This window comes from Oryctolagus cuniculus, chromosome 12, assembly GCF_051225735.1.
Source record: "Oryctolagus cuniculus isolate XC-2025 breed Fujian yellow rabbit chromosome 12, ASM5122573v1, whole genome shotgun sequence".
Classification (NCBI taxonomy): Eukaryota; Metazoa; Chordata; class Mammalia; order Lagomorpha; family Leporidae; genus Oryctolagus; species Oryctolagus cuniculus.
The window spans coordinates 29,081,608-29,101,814 of NC_142878.1; the positions used below are offsets into that span (position 1 = coordinate 29,081,608).

At 36.4% G+C, this 20,207-nt stretch overlaps 1 protein-coding gene and 1 pseudogene across 5 annotated transcripts in view; one reads left to right on the top strand and one right to left on the bottom strand.

Moving 5' to 3' along the window:
• The window catches only part of MDGA2 (MAM domain containing glycosylphosphatidylinositol anchor 2), an 891,422-nt gene that overhangs the window by 811,907 nt on the left and 59,308 nt on the right, over positions 1–20,207 (top strand). The window lies entirely within an intron of this gene.
• LOC108178310 (26S proteasome regulatory subunit 4 pseudogene) lies at positions 13,575–14,857 on the bottom strand (annotated as a pseudogene).

The following is a 20,207-nucleotide window of genomic DNA, read 5'->3' on the forward strand; positions in this document are numbered from 1 at the left end:
GCTCAGTCCCCCTCAGCTCTCCAGGCTGGACCTGAAGGTAGGGGACTGAATTCTCCCCCAGTTAAATCTTCTTTCTACCTTATCCTAGGAAGATGATTTTGCTTTTCAGGGAAACAGTGGTGTAGCTGCAGGGGTGGCTGGTGACCCGGCTGATGGCAGTGTGTCTGTCCTTTCTCCTCACTGCCCCGTGGAATCTCTGTTCTGTTCCCTCACTTCTCTACTGAAATTTCTCTCCGTCAGTGCCCCAGGAATGTGGTCCTTCCTTTGATTTCCTGGAATGTTTCTGTGGCTGAGGTCAGTGCATCTTCTCAGTATTTGGCCATGTCAGACCTCCTGTTTCAAAGATGTTAAACTAAAATTTATCTTTCTAGGATCCATGCCTTTGCAAAAAGAATAACAAAGTCAAAGGTAGTTTTATTTATATAATAATTAGTGTCTGCTTAGAGAAGTTAATTTTGAGTATACATGTGTTTATGAAAGCATATCAGATATTAGAGTAAATCTTAAGTTTTAAAAATCCTAGGAAATTTTTTATTTTAATTAAGACATAAAAATTTCATCTATAAAAATTTAGGAACATTGTGATACTTCCCACCTGCGCTCCCACCCTTCTCCCTCCTTCCTCTCCTATTCTCACTGTTAATTTTTACAAAGATCTATTTTCAGTTTACTTTATAGTCATATGATTATTCCAACACTAAATCAAGAGTTCAACAAATAGTATCCTAGAAAATTTAAAAAGTAGTTTCATTTTAGAAGTATTTTTTCATCTTTACATGATCTCTTTTATAATTTTTATTTTTTCCTTTCATCATGTCCTAGTTTCCCACAAGTACTGATGTACTGGTCTGTGTTTGTATGTAATAGTCTGAATGATCTTACCTATTACATGTGTTTTGCAGAGAGCATGCTAACACATGTGCCAGCTTTTAAGTTTTCCTTCTGGGAGAAGCACAAGTCACTTTTGCTCATACTTCCTTCATCTGAGTAAAGCCATGACTTCATTTAGGTCCGCTGGGCAAACCTGCTTTCCTCTGTGTTCTTGCCAAGAATAAAAGGACAAGATGCTGGTAAAGAGCTCAAATTACCACCAAGGGCTGCCCTTATGGACAGCAGTATTTGATGCAACATATTGTTCTCTTTTAATTAGGTGTTTCATACCATTACATGTACATTGGGTAAGTAAGTAAATGCAACAGAAAAGTCCATGATTTTATGGAAATTATTCTGGTTAGGGAGTAGAACAGACAGAATAATTTCAGAAGGTGACTAATGCTATGTAAAAAGTTAGGAAGAAATAGAGGATACCTTTAAATTCATTCTGTACCCAGAATGAATGAAAATTTGAGAAGGTATCTAAAGGCTGATTTTCAATTATTACACATGTTCATCATTTTAAAACCATATTGATGAGAAGTAGACTAACGGTTAAATTTTGGAAAAGAAAAGAATCTAATTTCGGACAGTCCAGCAAATTAGCTAAAATGAAGAAATAATAGCTTCTCCCACATTCATTTTCCATTTTAGTGATTTTTAAAAGCTATTTGAGGTAAGGAAAATTATCTAAAAATTGAATGACTGCATTCATACTATAAATTATGTAGGACTAATAAAAATATGTACTATATAATCTATTGAGAGTGTATTCTATCTGATGGCTATGCAAAACATAATGACAGTTTATAAGACAAGCCACTGGCATAAGACCAAATTGCCAACTAATAAGAACCTATGAGGTTCTAAGAGGCATTATTGTAGGTGCAGGTTTTAAAAGGGGCTGAGACTCCTAAATGCTTCAATTATAATGTACTTTTCCTATTTAAATAATTACTTTGAGTTTTCTGTCCTACTAATCACATTTTTATAAGTAGGATAGAATGATCCCAAATCACAGGAGTTAGAGTTATACAATGCTAAGAGCACCACGACAAAGGCAAAAATTTCAAAGGGAAGTGTTACCCAACTCAGCATGCATAATATTAGGAAATACTGTTTCCCCCCTTCCAGACAGATTGCTCTATGCCTTGAAAAAAGCCCATTTTTCTTGTGAAATTCCGAATGAAATTTTTATTCAAATTTTAACTTTCATTTTTTGAATGAGCATCAGAAATAGACATGTTAACAGTGTGGTTTTGTGTTGATGTGATAGCAATGTGCTGATAGGTGTGAGAGTGGTTTGTTTCGGAGACCTTATTTCACAGTAATGTGATGCCTAGAACTCTTCCTGCTGCCTTTGAATCAATGCTTTATACTGTGAAGCACAGGACAAAGACTTGTCTCTCACTCTACCCTAATGAGGAGACCAGAATAGATCTTAACAAAATCCTCTGGCAAAATTCCTTACCTTTTGAAACCCCATTTTAAATTCAGGAAGTCACTGTGCATACAAATATGTTGCCACTCTGGTCTCAGGTTGTAATAAGTGTTTTTCTTGAGATACACAGCCAGATGATGAAGTTGTGAAAGATGCTGCAACTCTCTATGAAACTGGGTCAGAGGATGCCTCTCTGAGGACTTGATATTTGAGCAGAGATATGAAAATGTGAAGTAGGAGTCACAAGTGAACCCAGATAGGATAGCAACACATGAATATACCACAGGAAAGTAGAACATGTACATCTTATATATGTTTTACATTTATTTTCTTAAGCACTGGCAAGCAGCCTATTCAAGAAAAACAGCTAGTCAGAACAATGGAGGTCTAAGTTAAAGATTTTATTGTGAATCTGCAGTTATAATAATACAAAGACCAACAAAACAGAATTGAGCCTTTTGCAAATGAGAAGAGTGATTAGGTTGTTAGGGCAAGAGGTCTTAACAGAACAGTGTTTATGTCAGAGATGAAAGCACAAAATAAAATTATCTATTAATTCCATTTTTCACAAACTTTGTGAAGTACCTTCATCTGTTAAACTAATTTTGTCAGAAAATAGGTACATTATATTGGCTATAAATAAGAGACTTTCATATATAAAAGTTACTTCTTTTCATATATAAAAGTTAATTCTTGGCATATAACAACTTATGCGTTTAATTTTCTTGTGGAATTTATTTAAAAAGAGAATTATATCTTACAACCAAAAAGAGACACAGTGATTAACTGTATATTTATCTCAGCCTGTGTATTCCTGATGCCTTAGAGGTAGTAGCAAATATATTGCCATACCAGGTAATGGAAGTCTTGAGAAAATGCTTATTTTCTGTACCATAAAATGCCAGACAGCATTATCTTGAACATAAAACAGATTCTTAGTCATTGTTAGTTGAGAGCATGAGAATATTATTGCCACATAGAAAGCAATAAAAGTAGACAAATGGAAAGAAGAAACTCTTCATTATAGCTCTTGCATTATGTATGTTCTAAATCAATACAATGCCATGCCCACTTTGGTGAGGTCACTTTGAAATAAAAACTCTGTTGTAAAAAAAAAATCATTCTTGGCATAGCAAAAAAAAAATCCAAATATTTTAGAAGTAATAGGGTATATTTCCCACTATAACTATAATTTCTATATAGTCAAACATATGTTGGATAAGTATAAAATCATATTTGGGAAAAGATAAGAAGATAAGACATTCTGAATATAGTCCTCTGTGTTGTGGGAAAAGACGAAAAGGTCTGGGTGGAAGTAGACTATGAGATCTCATCTGTCAGTGAAATTTTATTTGTTTAATAAACAAATCTCAGGCAAACATCTTATTCTGTGTACTCTTCTGCAGTTCAACATTTTTTTTCATAGCTTTAAAAGTATTTTCAAATTAAGATGTGTCTGTAGTTCTGATGTATCATTGTGTTGTTACACAGTAAAATTGATGAACTTAGTGCACTTCCAGAAAATATTTAGCTAGCTCCATTATTAATAGAAAAAAGGATAATAGAGGATGAGAGTGTAGTCCTCAGAATTAGATATTCCACAATGCTCAAATACTTATTATAAATTTGAGTGCCAAAACTTGTTTTAAAGCTGGTTTTAATGTTACTAGTCATCGAAGTTCTTTTTTAAAAGTTATTTTCATTTTATATGAAAGGGATAAGGGGAGGCAGAGAAAAGAAGAGAGAGAAAAGAAGAGAGAGAGAGAAAAGAGAGAGAGGGAGAGAGAGAGAGATCTTACATCTGTTGATTTACTGCTCTGATGCTCACAATGGCTGGGGCTGAGTCAGGCCAAAACCAGGAGCCAGAACACAATCCACACCTGTGGCTGACAGGAAACCAAGTATTTGGGCCATCGCCTGCTGCCTTCCCGGGTATGTATTATCAGGAAGTTGGAATTAGGAGATACGTGGAACTTGAAGTCCAGCTCTCTGATACGGTGTGCAGAGGTCCCAAGCCATGTCTTAAACACTTACCAAAAACCCAACCAACCTCAGATTTCATGATGTGCCTGAGTACAAGCAGCTAACACGTGATGAAAAGGAGATCGTTTGGCAATGTCTGTGTACATCTAAACATACACACCCTTAAATGTCTGTAACTCCTACTTGTCAATTACACCTCAACAGTCTGAAATAAGTTTTAATAAAGCAAGTAGAATTCAAGTAACCAGACTTAGATTATTAGCACATTTGAAACCTGTTTTTTTTAAGATGTTTTAACACATATATGCTGTTTCCTGAATTTCCATTTAGCTAATATTGTTGAATAATACCTTTAGATATTTATAGTAAAATACACTATGATCTATGTTTCAACTTCAAAATCTATAATGTTTTAAATAAAGATATAAAAAGCAAATACAACAAGGTGTCACGCTTAAAACAGATGAATTAAAAAGATCACATTTGCACAACTCTAGAGAAAGGTTCACTTGGAATCGTGAGTGTATTCTACATACTGCAAAAGCCACCTCCTGAGTTAAGGAATTATATGGTGAGTGCCACCCGAGTTTTCTTGTCACTATAATTTTAGGGAGCATTCTGTGTTACTTACCAAACTTCCCTGTTACTATCTCTGTGACAGTTACTAGCCTCCTACGTATCAGGTATTTAATTATTTTTTTTTAGCATTGTTTCCCACAGTGAAAATTTTAATGTGTAAGAACTGGGCATTTTTCTTTTACTGTGTTTTTTTATTCACTGTTGTTAAATTTGTACTGTGGCAAATATTTGGATAAGGAGTACTCTATATACTTTTGTCTAGAAATGCCATGTATGTGGCAGGCAGTCTATAAGTATATTTTAATAAGTTAATGATGGCATAAGGTAAATAAAATTTCACTAATTTTCACATGTCAACACCGCTAAATAAAAACAATTCATATGTTAACATTGTTTTCAAAATTGAAGTCTTAGTGACACAAATGAAAAGAATGAACTAAAACTAATTTAAAATTAGACAGTAATTCCTATAAAGACATTGTATTTATTCTCACCAACATTATCTCATTATGTCATTCCTTTCAAACCACACCCTTGTCAAACTCCACAGAAACCCCTCGTTTCCACTCTCTTTCTACATTTATATTATTTCACAATTGTTACACAAATGGAATCCTGCAATAGATAATGATTTGAAGTGAACTTTTTTGCATTCAGAATAATCTCCTTGAGATTCATCTAAGTGGTTGCCTGTCTCTGTAGTTAATTCATTTTTATGGTTGAACAGTATTTCATGGTGTGGGTATACCGCAGTTTGATGAAGAATTATTGCTTTGAAATGTAGTCAGTTACTTAAGTCTTTATCACAAATAGAGTTGCTATGAACATTCATTTGCACATTTTTGTGTGGAAATAAATTTTCATGTTCTAGGATAAATGCCAACAGTGCAGTGTCAGAGTGGTAGAGTGAGTCCATTTTTAGTTTTAAAAAGGAATTGACACACTGTTTCTCCAGAGCGTTTTTTCCATTTACACTCCCACGAAAGCTGCCTGAGTGACCCAGTTTCTGTACAGTCACCCAGACTTGATGCTATCACTATTTTCTTTTCAGCAATTCTAGTACTGTAATTATATTTACATATTTGAATTCATTATTGGTACTGAAAACATTTTCATGTTAATTTTTCATCTTTATATCTTCTTCAGAGAAATGGCTGTGCATGTCTTTGACACACTTTACAAAAAATAGGCATTTCATTTCTAGAAAATTCTGTGATTCTATCTTTACATATTGAATATTTTTCAGTCTCTCAGCAAATCTCTCAGGAGGCGTCAGTAAAGTATCAATATTTTTCTTCTATATGAATATTGATACTTTTATTTCTTCCCTGCCTACTTATTAACTTTTCTTTATAATTTCTTAACCCTACTTTACTGACGCCTCCTGAGAGATTTGTTTGATGTAATCTGGGTCAAAACTTTTTCTTAAGCTACATCCAATTTCATTGAGCACGTCTCTTTAGTTCTTTATTGTAGTCATTGAAGCACCAAGTATTTCTCAGAGATTTTCAAAGCTATTTTTTATATCAAGTATTTTTAAAAAATGCTTCTACTTCTCTGGGGATGGCTAAGTTGATTTTAAAATCTTAACTGACATTTTGGTTAAGATTTTTGACATTAACTCTACATTGTAACATTAACTATTGTAGCTTGTTTTCTTTATTATTTCTTTATTTATTATTTCTTTATCGTCATTGAGCTCCTCTAGGCACCCCATCCAATTCTCATCCTGAGTGCATTTTGTTCCTTTGATGTGTCTACTATCTTGGGTAGTCATAAGTATCTGTGAGATAAGCTAAGGCTCAGATCACAACTTCTGCAGTCACTGGAGTTTGAGAATCGATTAGAAAGTGGATGTTACAATGAATTCATTTCAGAGTGTAGCCTGATGCATTACAGACTGGGCTTGACCTGTCCCGGTCTCCCACCCTACTTTCATGAAAATGTGGAATGGAATGCTTTGGAGTGGCCACTTCACAAGTAATAATTATGGGGAGAGGAAAGTAAGGGGATGGAGAATACTGTAGTCGCTAATTCACCTGTAAATGTTATATACTCCTGATCTGTTATCTGTTTTGATTCATTTTTATTGTCTCCAGGGAAAAGCTTTAGTGGTGATTAATTCATAACAGTGATAAGGGCTGGGAGGCAAAAGGATGATCTGCTACCCCTGTTTGTGACATGGCCTCCTTTCCTATAGGGACTGCAGGTTTCCCTGTGGGCCCATTGGTCTGCCTCTTGTTTTACAGCATTTCCAGGGCTGGCATTGAGGAAGTTTCATTTTTAATTGAGAACTAAACCGTGGACAGTTGAGTACTGTCTACCTGGGCTAAAATTTTTATCCTGTTTCAATATTTTGCTGATATCACCTGTTTAATTGCAATGATTGAGACCCTTTGCTCTCAGTTTCATTTTCCTCAGACCCTCACCTCCCATCGAGTCTTGCAGTCTCGCCATCGAGTATCTGCTTCTAATCTCTCTTTTTAACCCAATTTACTTTTTTCATCAAAGAAATAATTATAAAATATGTGATTGCCATTATCTTATTTATCAATATCAAAGAATATGACAATGAATGGGGTGTCAAAGTTTTAATGTTACCTCTCTAAACCTACTCACTCTACTTGAATGCCTTAGTGGCTTCTCAAACTTAAAATTTTGAATTCCTTTTTTCTAATTGTTTTTAATTTTAGATTTACTAACCTTTAATATTTTGTCATATTCACTTAATATGTAGATACTATATACATACAAATACATACTGTGTTTCTTGAAAACAGGGATATTAATATCACAAAAAATGGTATTCATGACAGTGATCATAAAGTGAGAAGAAAAGGGTATATGTCATGTATATAGTATAATTCAGTTAAGCACAAATTATAACAATACCAAATAATATGCTATTCACAGAAGGTTGTAGAAAAATTTTTAGTAATTATACCTTTTATAAAATTAGAATTAGTCTCATGTTATATAAGAGAAATGAATGAATATATAGCTAAGCATCTAAAATTGATGGCCTTTCTTATTGTAGGTAGATGATGGTTTCTCAAAATGTTATTTTTATTTGTGATATATGAAAAAATCTGATTTATATGACTGCATGATACACCTTTAATTTTAGGCTTAAAGAGCTTATATTTTTGCTACTTTCTCTTTAATAATGCAGTTGTACAAATGGAAATATGTGGTCGTTCCAAATTCTACTGGAACCTCATAGTAGATTATCCTTTCATCTGAGGTTTATTTCCCCCAGCTCTGTTTTCTCATGGGAGGAATACATTCAAGGCCCACGGTGTTGGATTCAGCCATGCAGTTTACTTTTGGCAGTGGAATATGTTTAGTATTAGTAAGAGTGTTAGTTCCGAGCCTAGGCATTAAGTGTCCTTGCATGATTCTGCTCACTTCTCTGGAACAATCTGACCTCATAAATGAGAAGAACCTGCTTTAGGTAGCTCAGCGGTCCAAGAAAAAAAAGAGACAAACAGCACTAATCTGAATTCTTTCCATGACCAAACACACTCCTATTTACTCCTAGGTTAGATCAGCTAAAGCACAGACAACCTACTGATGCACCAGTAAGAAATAAATGCTGGTTGTTACATTTGACATATCTTATATTGTAATTTGCAGTCTGCTACATTGATACATGATGATATTAACAAAACCTGATATGATTAATGATTAAAAATTCTTTAATAATTATTTGCATTGAATAAACTCAACATTCTATCTTTAATGACTAGTACAGGCTGGCGCCGCGGCTCAGTAGGCTAATCCTCCACCTTGCGGCGCCGGCACACAGGGTTCTAGTCCCGGTCGGGGCACCGGATTCTTTCCGGGTTGCCCCTCTTCCAGGCCAGCTCTCTGCTGTGGCCAGGGAGTGCAGTGGAGGATGGTCCAAGTGCTTGGGTCCTGCACCCCATGGGAGACCAGCATAAGTACCTGGCTCCTGCCATCGGATCAGTGTGGTGCGCCGGCCGCGGCAGCCATTGGAGGGTAAACCAACGGCAAAAGGAAGACCTTTCTCTGTGTCTCTCTCTCTCTCTCACTGTCCACTCTGCCTGTCAAAAAATTAAAAAAAAAATGACTAGTATAATACTTAAGATCACATATGACTGCATATATCTAAAATGAGCAAAATAACAGATGTTTAAATATGTCTAGCAGAAAATAAATTTAGATGCCAGCAATCCATTCTTCACCTGGTGCTCCCAGTATTACCTGACAGCCTGCTTTTCACTTTTGTTTTGTTTTGTTTTTATTTCTTTGTTACAGGGCATGACTATCAGGCTTAAGGTTTCCTGATCCTCTCAGATAGTGGTAGATCAGAATGAAAAGGAAAAGGAAAACACAAAAAAATTTAGAATAATTTGCAAAATAATAGAGTGAAGAAGCCTGGTTTCTGAGGCTTACTTCAGTCTCCTCCCAGATGCACCACACGGCACCTCCACTTACATCTCCTTGGCCAGGACTAGGTCACATGACCATACCTAATTTCAAGGGATGCTCTGGTATAGAACAACTGAAATTTGAATTCTCTTTTAAAGAGCACAAGAACTGGGAATATTTTAGCAGGCAGGCTTTTCTGCCACATTGTCCTATTTTTTCATTAAAAAATATTCTATTTCACAGGCCATACACTCATTACAAGATAAGACTACATTTTGGTGAATTTTAAATTCTAAATTTTATAAGATTCACAGTGTATAACATGTTGAAATTATATTACACTGTGTTTGAATATGTTTTATATAATATTGCCATGTTTTTGTCTGTTCTCCCTTTTTCTCTCAATTTTAATACTGAAATAATATAAAAGGAGCTTACTCTGTATGGTTTTTGATTACTTTTGTTTATCATAAGTACCTAAGTTAGCTAATTTTCATGAAAAAATAGTTTTATCAGTCAATGGTTTTGTTCAATGATTTCCTTGAAAAGAGAGTATTATTGACATTTTAAATCCAAAATCCAGTGAATGACGCTAAACGGCATTTACACATTTTTATAAGCATTACTTGTTGTTCTTTTTTCCTTCTAAATCTATAAGTTTGTGACACTTTCATTAAACTTTTTATCATATTGATATTTTTATTTTTTTATTTATTTAGCATCAGTTTTATTGAGCTATAATTCAGATAACATGCAAATCACATAATTCAGTATTCAGATGTTTTGTATCTTCATGGAGTTGTACAGCCCTCTCCCCTTAACCAATATTTGAGCACTTTTTTTCACCAAAGAAAGGAACTCTATACCTTTAACAGGCACCAACCAATCTCCCCACCTCCCTGTCCCTAGGCAGGAATACTTTCTCTCTAGAGGTGCAGATGATGGACCTTTTACATAAGTGGATTCATAGAATGTACAGTCCTCATTTCTAGCTTTTTTCATTTGGTGTAATGTTTTCTCTTTTTTTTTCTTTTTTTTAACTTTTATTTAATGAATATAAATTTCCAAAGTACAGTTTATGGATTACAATGGCTCCCCGCCCCAATAACGTCCCTCCCAACTGCAACCCTCCCCTTTCCTGCTCCCTCTCCCCTTCCATTCACATCAAGGTTCATTTTCAATTCTCTTTATATACAGAAGATCAGTTTAGTATATATTAAGTAAAGATTTCAACAGTTTGCACCCACATAGAAACACAAAGTGAAAAATACTGTTTGAGTACTAGTTATAGCATTAAATCACAATGTACAGCACATTGAGGACAGAGATCCTACATGAGGAGTAAGTGCACAGTGACTCCTGTTGTTGACTTAACAAATATACACTCTATGGCATCAGTAATCACCCTAGGCTCTTGTCCCAAAATGAGTTAGTGATGTCAAATTCTTTCTAAACACTTATATGAGCTTCCCTATTCCTACTTTTCTTCTAAGTCTATAATTTTGGAACACTTTGCTGATTAAACTTTTTATCAGTGTCAATAATTGAACTAAAGCCCCTGTAGTTCAGTCATTTAAATTTGTATATAAATATGCTCTAGTATAAAAAATCTATGAAAATATGTAAGCTGGAGGTTTCTCATCAGTGTAAAATTGATCACCCAAATGGCTATATCTCTTTTTTTTGAAAAATATTTATTTATTTATTTGAAATGAGGAGTTACAGAGAGGGAGAAGCAGAGAGAGAAAGAGAGAGAGAGAAAGAAAGTCTTTTATGTACTGCAAATGGCCTTAATGGCTAGGACTGGACTAGACTGAGGCCAGGAATCAGGAATTTCATCCAGGGATTCAGACTCAGGGGCCCAAGCACTTGGACCATCTTCTGCTTGCCTAGGTCCATTAGCAGGGACCTGGATGGGAAGTGGAGCAGTTGGGCTCAAAACAGAGCCCATATGGGATGCCATCCCTGCAGGCGGCAGCTTAGCCTACTATGCCACAGGTCAGCACCCAAATGGGTACTTCTTTAAATAGTATCAAGCTAAAACAGTTTTAACACAGTGTATAAAACATTCATGGTGGCATGAATTTTTACTTAAGTTGAGTAATTCATCAGTGTACATAGTGGTGTTCAATAATGTTATCTGCTATTGTAAATAATACAAAAAAATGACAAAAAATTTGAGCAGGAGAATAATAATAAGCTACTTTATTGGAAATCTGTAGTCTGTGTAGTAAAAATGAGTCAACAGAAGTAAAAAGTTTATTTTAAAGATAATTAGAGTATCTCACTTCCCATGTTGGATCACTCTCCCCTTTATTTATTCTATCGGTTAGTGTTAGCAGGTACTAGAATTGTTTATGTGCTCCCTTTGACTCTTAGTCCTTTCATTATGATCAATTGTGAACTGAAATTGATCACGTGGACTAGTGAGATGGCATTGGTACATGCCACCTTGATGGGATTGAATTGGAATCCCCTGGTATGTTTCTAACTCTACCAATTGGGGCAAGTCAGCTTGAGCATGTCCCAAATTATACATCTCTTCCCTTTCTTATTCCCACTCTTATGTTTAACAGGGATCACATTTCAGTTAATTTTCAACACTTAAGAATAACTGTGTATTAATTACAGAATTAAACCCATCAAGTAGAACAGACAAAAAAACTACTAAGAGGTATAATGTATTAAGTTGTTCATTAACAGTCAGGGCTATGCTGATCAAGTCACCATTTCCCATAGTGTCCATTTCACTTCAACAGGTTTCCTTTTTGGTGTTCAGTCAGTTGTCAGCAATCAGGGAGAACATATGGTATTTGTCCCTTTGGGACTGGCTTATTTCACTCAGCATGATGTGTTCCAGATTCCTCCATTTGGTTGCAAATGACTGGATTTCGTTGTTTCTTACTTCATAGAATGGCAGATGTCCTAAATAGCACTCTGGCCTCAGAATCAGCCCTAAAGGCATTCAGATCTGGCTGAAAAGCCCATGAGAGTATTTCAGGCATGGAAAGCCAAGACACTCTGGCAGAAGATCTCTGTGAGTGAGATCCCAGTGGAAAGAACAGGTCTTCAAAGAAGGAGGTACCTTTCTCTGAAGGGAGGAGAGAACCTCCACTTTGACTATGACCTTGTCTAAACAAGATAAGAGTCGGAGAACTCAGAGGGCTTCCATAGCCTTGGAAACTCATGACTGGAGCATAGGGAGATTACTGATGCCATAGACAGGAGTGTCAATTGGTAAAGTCAACAACAGGAGTCACTGTGCACTTACTCCTCATGTAGGATCTCTGTCCTTAATGTGCTGTGTATTGAGATTTAATGCTATAACGAGTACTCAAACAATATATTTCACTTTGTGTTTCTATGGGGGTGCAAACGATTGAAATCTTTACTTAATGCATACTAAACTGATCCTCTGTAAAAAAAAAAAAAAAAAAAAAAAAAAAAAGAAATTATCAATTCCCAACTTGACTCTCACTGGGATTAAACATGACAATAGGTCTGATCTGATTTCATCATCATTTAAAAAAAATCATCTATTATTTTTCACTTTATGTTTGTGTGGGAGCAAACTGTTGAAATCCTTACTTAATGTATACTAAGCCGATCTTCTGTATATTAAGATAATCGAAAATGAATCTTGATGTGAATGGAAGGGGAGAGGGAGTGGGAAAGGGGAGGGTTGTGGGTGGAAGGGATGGTATGGGGGGGAAGCCATTGTAATCCATAAATCATACTTTGGAAATTTATATTCATTAAATAAAAGTTAAAAAATAAAAAATAAAAAATAAGGAATTAAAAAAAAAGAAAAAGAAAAAAAAATAAAAAAATTAAAAAAAAGAAAATACAAATCATCCTGTCATTAGCTTATTTGAACTCCTGTACTGTGAAATATTCAACAAATATTTGAATTAAAATGAATTAAAAAAAAGATAATTAGAAAAAAAATGAAATGCCCGTGTGTATTAGTATTGCTGCAGATATAGTTTTGTAAAACTCTATTTTATGCCTTTGTCAAACCAGTATCTAAGAATGTTAGACTACTATAGTTTTGATCTGTGATTATTTAAAAAAAATTTTTTAAATTTTTTTGTGTGGGTAAGGGCACACTTAACTGGGAAGCAGAATGAGCAGTGACCAAAGAACATCTCACACTCAGAAAGACACACAGAATGTTTGCTGGTAAAAATCAGCTGGAACATGGGTTCCCTGGAGCAGCTTCCCCATCCACACCTCTGTTGTTGATAAGGAAAAGTACAGGCATTATCCTGTGGGCAGCCATGGTCCACAAGAGAGAGAGCCCTTAGGAGTGCCTTCTGTTCTTTATATAAAGAACTTTCTCTCTAGATATTTTGAAGTCTTCATTCATTACTTTCATTCTGCATCCTCTCAAGGCCATCAGGGCAGCTTCTGCACAGACTGCCTTGATGTCAACACTGAGAGGTCATCTTTAGTCAGGATCAAGTCGTGCAGGGTTGCATCATCAGCCAGCCGCATCCCGCTCCTGTGAATCTGAAAGATGTGTCTCTTGGGCTTTTATCCAGCAGGGGGAACTCCATCTTCGTGTGAATGTGGCCTGCTCTGATAAGTGCTAGATCCAGAGTTTCTGTTTGGTTTGTGGCAGTAATATCTTTCACGTCTCCTCTTGAATCAAATCCATCCAGCTGGTTCAACAGTTCCAGCAGTGTTCGCTGAAGTTTTCTCTGACCACCGCAATTTGAGTCTTCTCTTTTAGCCCCAATAGCATCAACTTCATCAGTACCCATGATGGATGGTGCATGTTCTTTGGCAATGCGAAACTTCCCATCACCTAGGTATTTCTGAATTAAGTTTAGAGCCAACCACTCTGAAAGTGGCCGAGGTTTGGTTTGCCACTGCCTTGGCCAACAAGGTTTTACCTATTGGTAAAACCAACAGGTGGGCTACAGAGAATGACTCCCTTGGGGCTTTATTCCCATCTCTTTGCAGTATTCTGGGTGGGTGAGAGGAAGCTCCACAGATACCTTCGTTTCCTGGATTTGGCATTCCAACCCCTAATTACAGCATAGGTCTCCTGAGGGGCCTTTTCTGCCTTCATCATTACATCCAGGGGGCTGTGTCATCCATCAGCACCCCATCACAGCACGTACCTTGTGGCTGGGCAGGACCGAGCAGCCTAATTCCAGTACATCCTTGCCCACCAAGGAAAGGATGCTGACGTAGTGTTTTGCGCCCACAGATGTCAACATGATGCATGGCTGTCATCGATGATCTTCTCCAAGGTTCTTCCTGATAGTGGGGTCCCTCTCCGGTCGTCTACTTTTGCTCTTTCTTCCTCCTGCTTTTCTCCTAATCGTTTCATTTGTTCCTGATTTCTGATGAATTCTTCCTCCATGAAACGATAGTCCTTCATTCTGACTTCAGTGAGTCCAGCCAGCACTGACTTTGGCATGTCACCAGTGGCAGTTTTCTGGCAGCATCTGGCCCCTTTGTTTTCTTCTTCGTTTTCCCCCTCTGGTTTGGCAGAGGCTTGTATTTCTTTTTTTTGTCCTTGACGTTTTTCTGGCCGCCTCCAGGACCATGACCACCAATCTGACTTTGACCCATCATGACTCGGCTGCTCAAGCTACTGCCTGATCCATGATTACTGTAAAATTTACTGCATTTTGGAAAAATGGTCATTTTTCTATTCATTTTTTGATTATAGCCGTTGCCTACTTGGGTCTTTTTTTTTTTTTTTGCTTGTTATTTCTTAAACTTCATATTTGGTGAAGCATTGTCTATTTACTGTAATGTAAATTTAAGCAATATTATCTCAAAAAGTAAAAGAAAAAAAGGGAGATGGAGGACAATTGAGAGAATTGTACCTATGAACTATAATGCTATAACTAGTACTCAAACAGTATTTTTCACTTTATGTTTCTGTGTGGGAGCAAACTGTTGAAATCTTTACTTAATGTTGTCGCTCCCCGTCTTCGTGGAGGAACGACGCAGGACCCTGCGTTGTTCTTTCGTCTGCTCGGCCCTCCCCGGGTTTGCTGCTGGTTCTTCCCGGGTGGGCTACTGTCCCTCCATCTCCGTGGAAGGGCGGTTCCCCCTGGCCACCTTCCCCACTTCCGCAGGGGAGCGGCACACCGCCGGCCAGCTCTCTCGGGGGCTGCACAGGTGTTCCTTCAGATAGATGTTCCCCTTAGATGTTCCTGGTGCATGTTGTCTCTCTCCTCCTTTATAGTCCTCTTCCACCAATCCCAACTCTGCTACCCACACGCCGAGTACGCTGCTCTCCTCCAATCAGGAGCAGGTCCTACAGTTTATTGGTTGAACTGGAGGCAGCTGTGTAGAAGCTGTTTCTTCCTTCTCAGCGCCATATTGTGGGAGAGCAGATGCATAGAATAAGTCTTAATTCCAGTAACTTAGTCTAGTCCGAGTTGCTCCCCACAAATGTATGCTAAACTGATCTTCTGTATATAAAGAGAATCGAAAATGAATCTTGATGTGAATGGAAGGGGAGAGGGAGTGGGAAGGGGAAGGGTTGCAGGTGGGAGGGACGTTATGGGGGGGAAGCCATTGTAATCCATAAGCTGTACTTTGGAAATTTATATTCATTAAATAAGAGTTAAAAAAAATTTAAAAATAATAACTAAAGAAAGTTTCCAATGAGAAGTGGAAGGGACAGGTGGCATTTATGTAAGAATAGGTATAAGGTTATTAATTATAAGCCCAGGACATAACAACAGTAGAATATCTTATAGATGTAAAGACATACACCTCATCATTCATAAAAATAACTGTAGGGAGTGATTATGATCCGCCCATGTCAGAGAGATACCAAGAAAAATAAGAACTCTAAACATTCAGAACCTAAATACCAATCTGTTAGTACTCCCTGAGAAATCTAACTTATGAAGAAAGATGCTTACTGAGCCATTTAATTCCAATTTATCAGAGTTGAAATCTATAATACATTAATCTTTAGGTTGAGATGTCCTTTCACCTGCTGATCCAAGCATGGCAAGAAAATAATTAGACTATGTTATTTTCAAACTTGATAGGAAACAAGATTTTTCTTCCATAGTAGTTTCTCAGAGCCTGCTAAAAATGATTATTTTTACTGTTATACATGGTCTCTTGGGTAGTTTTCAGTCTTGTTGTTTTAACAGATGGAAGTAATACATACATGGTTGAGGGAATATGTCAGTAACATACAAATACTTTCAACATGCGTATGCAACAATGTGAACTATGCTGTCATTTAGTGATTTATGTAACATTCATGAGTGAAAACTCAGCGCCGTGAGAGCACACTTTCACAGCAGTCCCTAGATAAAATTCCAGAGCAGAATTTGACACCACTGAAACTGTCAGGCCTTGCAGAATAACAAGCTCTGTGATTAACCCTTCTCCTAAAGACAGATTTATTATCGTAGGCTATCATTCAGTAGTGTGGATTCAGTTCAACATAATTAGGCCTCCCCCTTGAGGAAAAAAATCCACTATCGTTTTTCTAAAGGAATGTTGGGTAATCTGTGAAGACAACATGTAGGTAATAACAGGAAATAGAGGATAGTGATGAAGAGCGTAGACTTGAAATTAGGTTAATTGTGTGCCTATCAAAAAGATCTCTGTGAGTGAGATCCCAGTGGAAAGAACAGGTCTTCAAAGAGGGAGGTGCCTTTCTCTGAAGGGAGGAGAGAACCTCCACTTTGACTATGACCTTGTCTAAACAAGATAAGAGTCGGAGAACTCAAGGGGCTTCCATAGCCTTGGAAACTCATAACTGGTGCATGGGGAGATTACTGATGCCATAAACAGGAGTGTCAATTGGTAAAGTCAACAACAGGAGTCACTGTGCACTTACTCCTCATGTAGGATCTCTGTCCTTAACGTGCTGTACACTGAGGCTTAATGCTATAACGAGTACTCAAACAGTATATTTCACTTTGTGTTTCTATGGGGGTGCAAACGATTGAAATCTTTACTTAATGTACACTAAACTGATCTTCTGTAAAAAAAAAAAAAAAAAAAAAAAAAAAAGAAAGAAATTATCAACTCCCAACTTGACTCTCACTGGGATTAAACATGACAATAGGTCTGATCTTATTTCATCATCATTTAAAAAAAATCATCTACTATTTTTCACTTTATGTTTCTATGTGGGAGCAAACTGTTGAAATACTTACTTAAGGTATACTAAGCTGATCTTCTGTATATTAAGATAATTGAAAATGAATCTTGATGTGAATGGAAGGGGAGAGGGAGAGGGAAAGGGGAGGGTTGTGGGTGGGAGGGACGGTATGGGGGGGGAAGCCATTGTAACCCATGAGTCGTACTTTGGAAATTTATATTCATTAAATAAAAGATAAAAAAAAAATTGTGTGCCTATATCATCTCTGTCTTCTTACCAGCTGTGTGACCTAAGAAACTATTAGTTTATCAGTTTCCTCAACTGTGGAAATAAGGGTAACCATACTACAGTGGATATTTGTAATTAAAGTATAAAAGCTGTTGTAAAATACTGTTAATAGTGAGTCCTTGAAATGTTGACAGCGATTATTTTTTTCTTGTACTTTTCTTAGTAAATAAAAGTACTTCATTTAAATGTTCCAGAATACCATCCCGACTGGAATTCCATAAATGGTGTAAGATGAATATGTGCCGTTAGAGGATCCGCCCTCCTGATAGCTGGGGGTGGAATTAGGAATAGGCAGAAGTTGGCATTTAGACACCCTACTGGTTGGGATCACAGTCTGTTATGATATAATTTATACTAAAAACACATCCTTTTATGTGTTTTTAGCACAAATAAGCTCAATCTCATGTATTTGATTAATTTCTTAATGGCCATGTGAAAATTACTGCAGTTTCCAAATTTGATCCTAGAAATTTAAGTATAGTACCTACAGACGATGCTTACAGTGGTGTGAGTCACAATTTTCACTTTTACATGGTGCAAAACTGATATACGTTCAGTAGAAACTATACTTTGAATTGTGAATTTCGATATTTTCCCAGGCTAGCAATGTACAGTCATCCATATTTCAGGAGGGTGGAGGTAACACAGAGCCATAGCCTCTAGTCAGCCACATGAATGTAATCCTGAGGAAGAACAGTTGATGCACTAACCTGATATGTTCAGAAGGTTGAGCACAAAATGGGTTTTTGACTTAATATTGACAATATGTTTATCAGGGCCTAATCTCGTCATATGTTGAGACACATCTGTACTAAAATGTGCATATACTGTTACATTTCTAATTTCTGTTATTTATTTTATATACTTGAAAATCTAATATGAGGTTTTGATATGCATGTATATAGTAAAATGATTGCTATAAAATCATAATTAGGGGCTGGCATTGTGGCATATCAGGTTAAGCTGCTGCCTGCGATGCTGGCACCCCATATGTGTTCCAGTTTAAGTCCTGGCTGCTTCACTTCCGATCCAGCTCCCTGCTAATGCACCTGGGAAAGCAGCAGAAGAATGCCCACGTGATTGGGCCCCTGCACTCTAATCTTTTAGGAAATGTCTAGCATACATATACAATTTACAATAATATTTAGTCAACATTCCTAATGGTAGATCTCAGTTAATTTATCCTACATAAGTGGAACACTGTACCATTTCACTTTCAATTCTGTATTTTACCAACAATCCTGACACTGGCAACCATAGTCTCATGCTCTGTATTTGAATTTCATTATTTTGTTTTTTCCTTATTTTAGGCTCTACATTTAATGAAATCATACAATATTTTTCCATGTCTGGCTTATTTCACTTAGCACACTTAGCATTATACTCCTTGAGTGCATCCGTGTTGTCATAAATAGCAGGGAATCCTTTTTTTAAGGTCAAATTGTATATTTTTATATGTTTTTTCCATTGATGGTTGTTTCTATATCTTGGCTATTGTAACTAATGCTACAGTGAACACACATGTGGAGCTGTCTTTCATTTCCTTGGAGATTAGTTATTTTGAGCACCTTTTCATATAACTGTTAGCCAATTTTATTTCCTGTTTGGGGAAATACCTATTTTAGTCCTTGGCCCAATTTTGGTTTGATTATTTATTTTCTTGGTACTGAGTTGTGTGAGTTCCTTGTACATTTTGGACATCATCCCCTTATCTAAAATACAATTACCAAATTTTTTCTCTATTCATTAACTGCCTTTCTGTTTTGTAAATTTTTTCTTTGCTGAATAGCAGCTTTTTAGTTTGATGTAGTCCCACTTGTTTCTTTTTATTTTGTTGCCAATGCTTTTAGTAGGAGATGGATAGATACATATATAGATATAGATAGATGTTAAAATAGCTTTTCCCCCTGTTTTCTTCTCGGAATTTCATTGCTTCATATCTTATGTTTAGGTCTCTATTTTGAATTAAAATTTGTGTATAGTGTGATAAGATAAAGGTCAAATCACTCTTTGGTACACAAATACCCAGTTTTCCCAGCATTGTCTGTTGAAGAGAATGTCCCTTCTGCATTGTGTCTTCTTGGTGGCGTTGTAAAGTCTAGCTGAATATATATTGTTAAGCTTATTTCTGGATTCTGGATTCTAGGCCACTGAACTCTGTGTCTGTTTTATGCCAGTTCCATTCTGTTTCTGGTCACTATTTCTCTATACATACATTTTTGTATTATGTTTTTAAAAGAAGCAAATTCTCCTTTTTTAAGGAGTGGCCACTTATAACTTGGGAATCTGTGCTTCCTATAGGGACAATATCCCACGAGTAGGAGTAGTTTAGTCCCACTGTGACCACAGTGACAATTATTCTGAGACCAGTCTACACACATTCAGCTCTACTCCAAAACACATTTATTCATTTGTGTTTGCATAGGAAGCTTACAAAAAATCAAATGCTCATATTGTTCCATTTTGGAGTCTTAAAAGCTTTTACTATAATCATGGCATCAAATGGAATGTTCTAGTCTCATTGTTAAAAAATGTCCAATAATC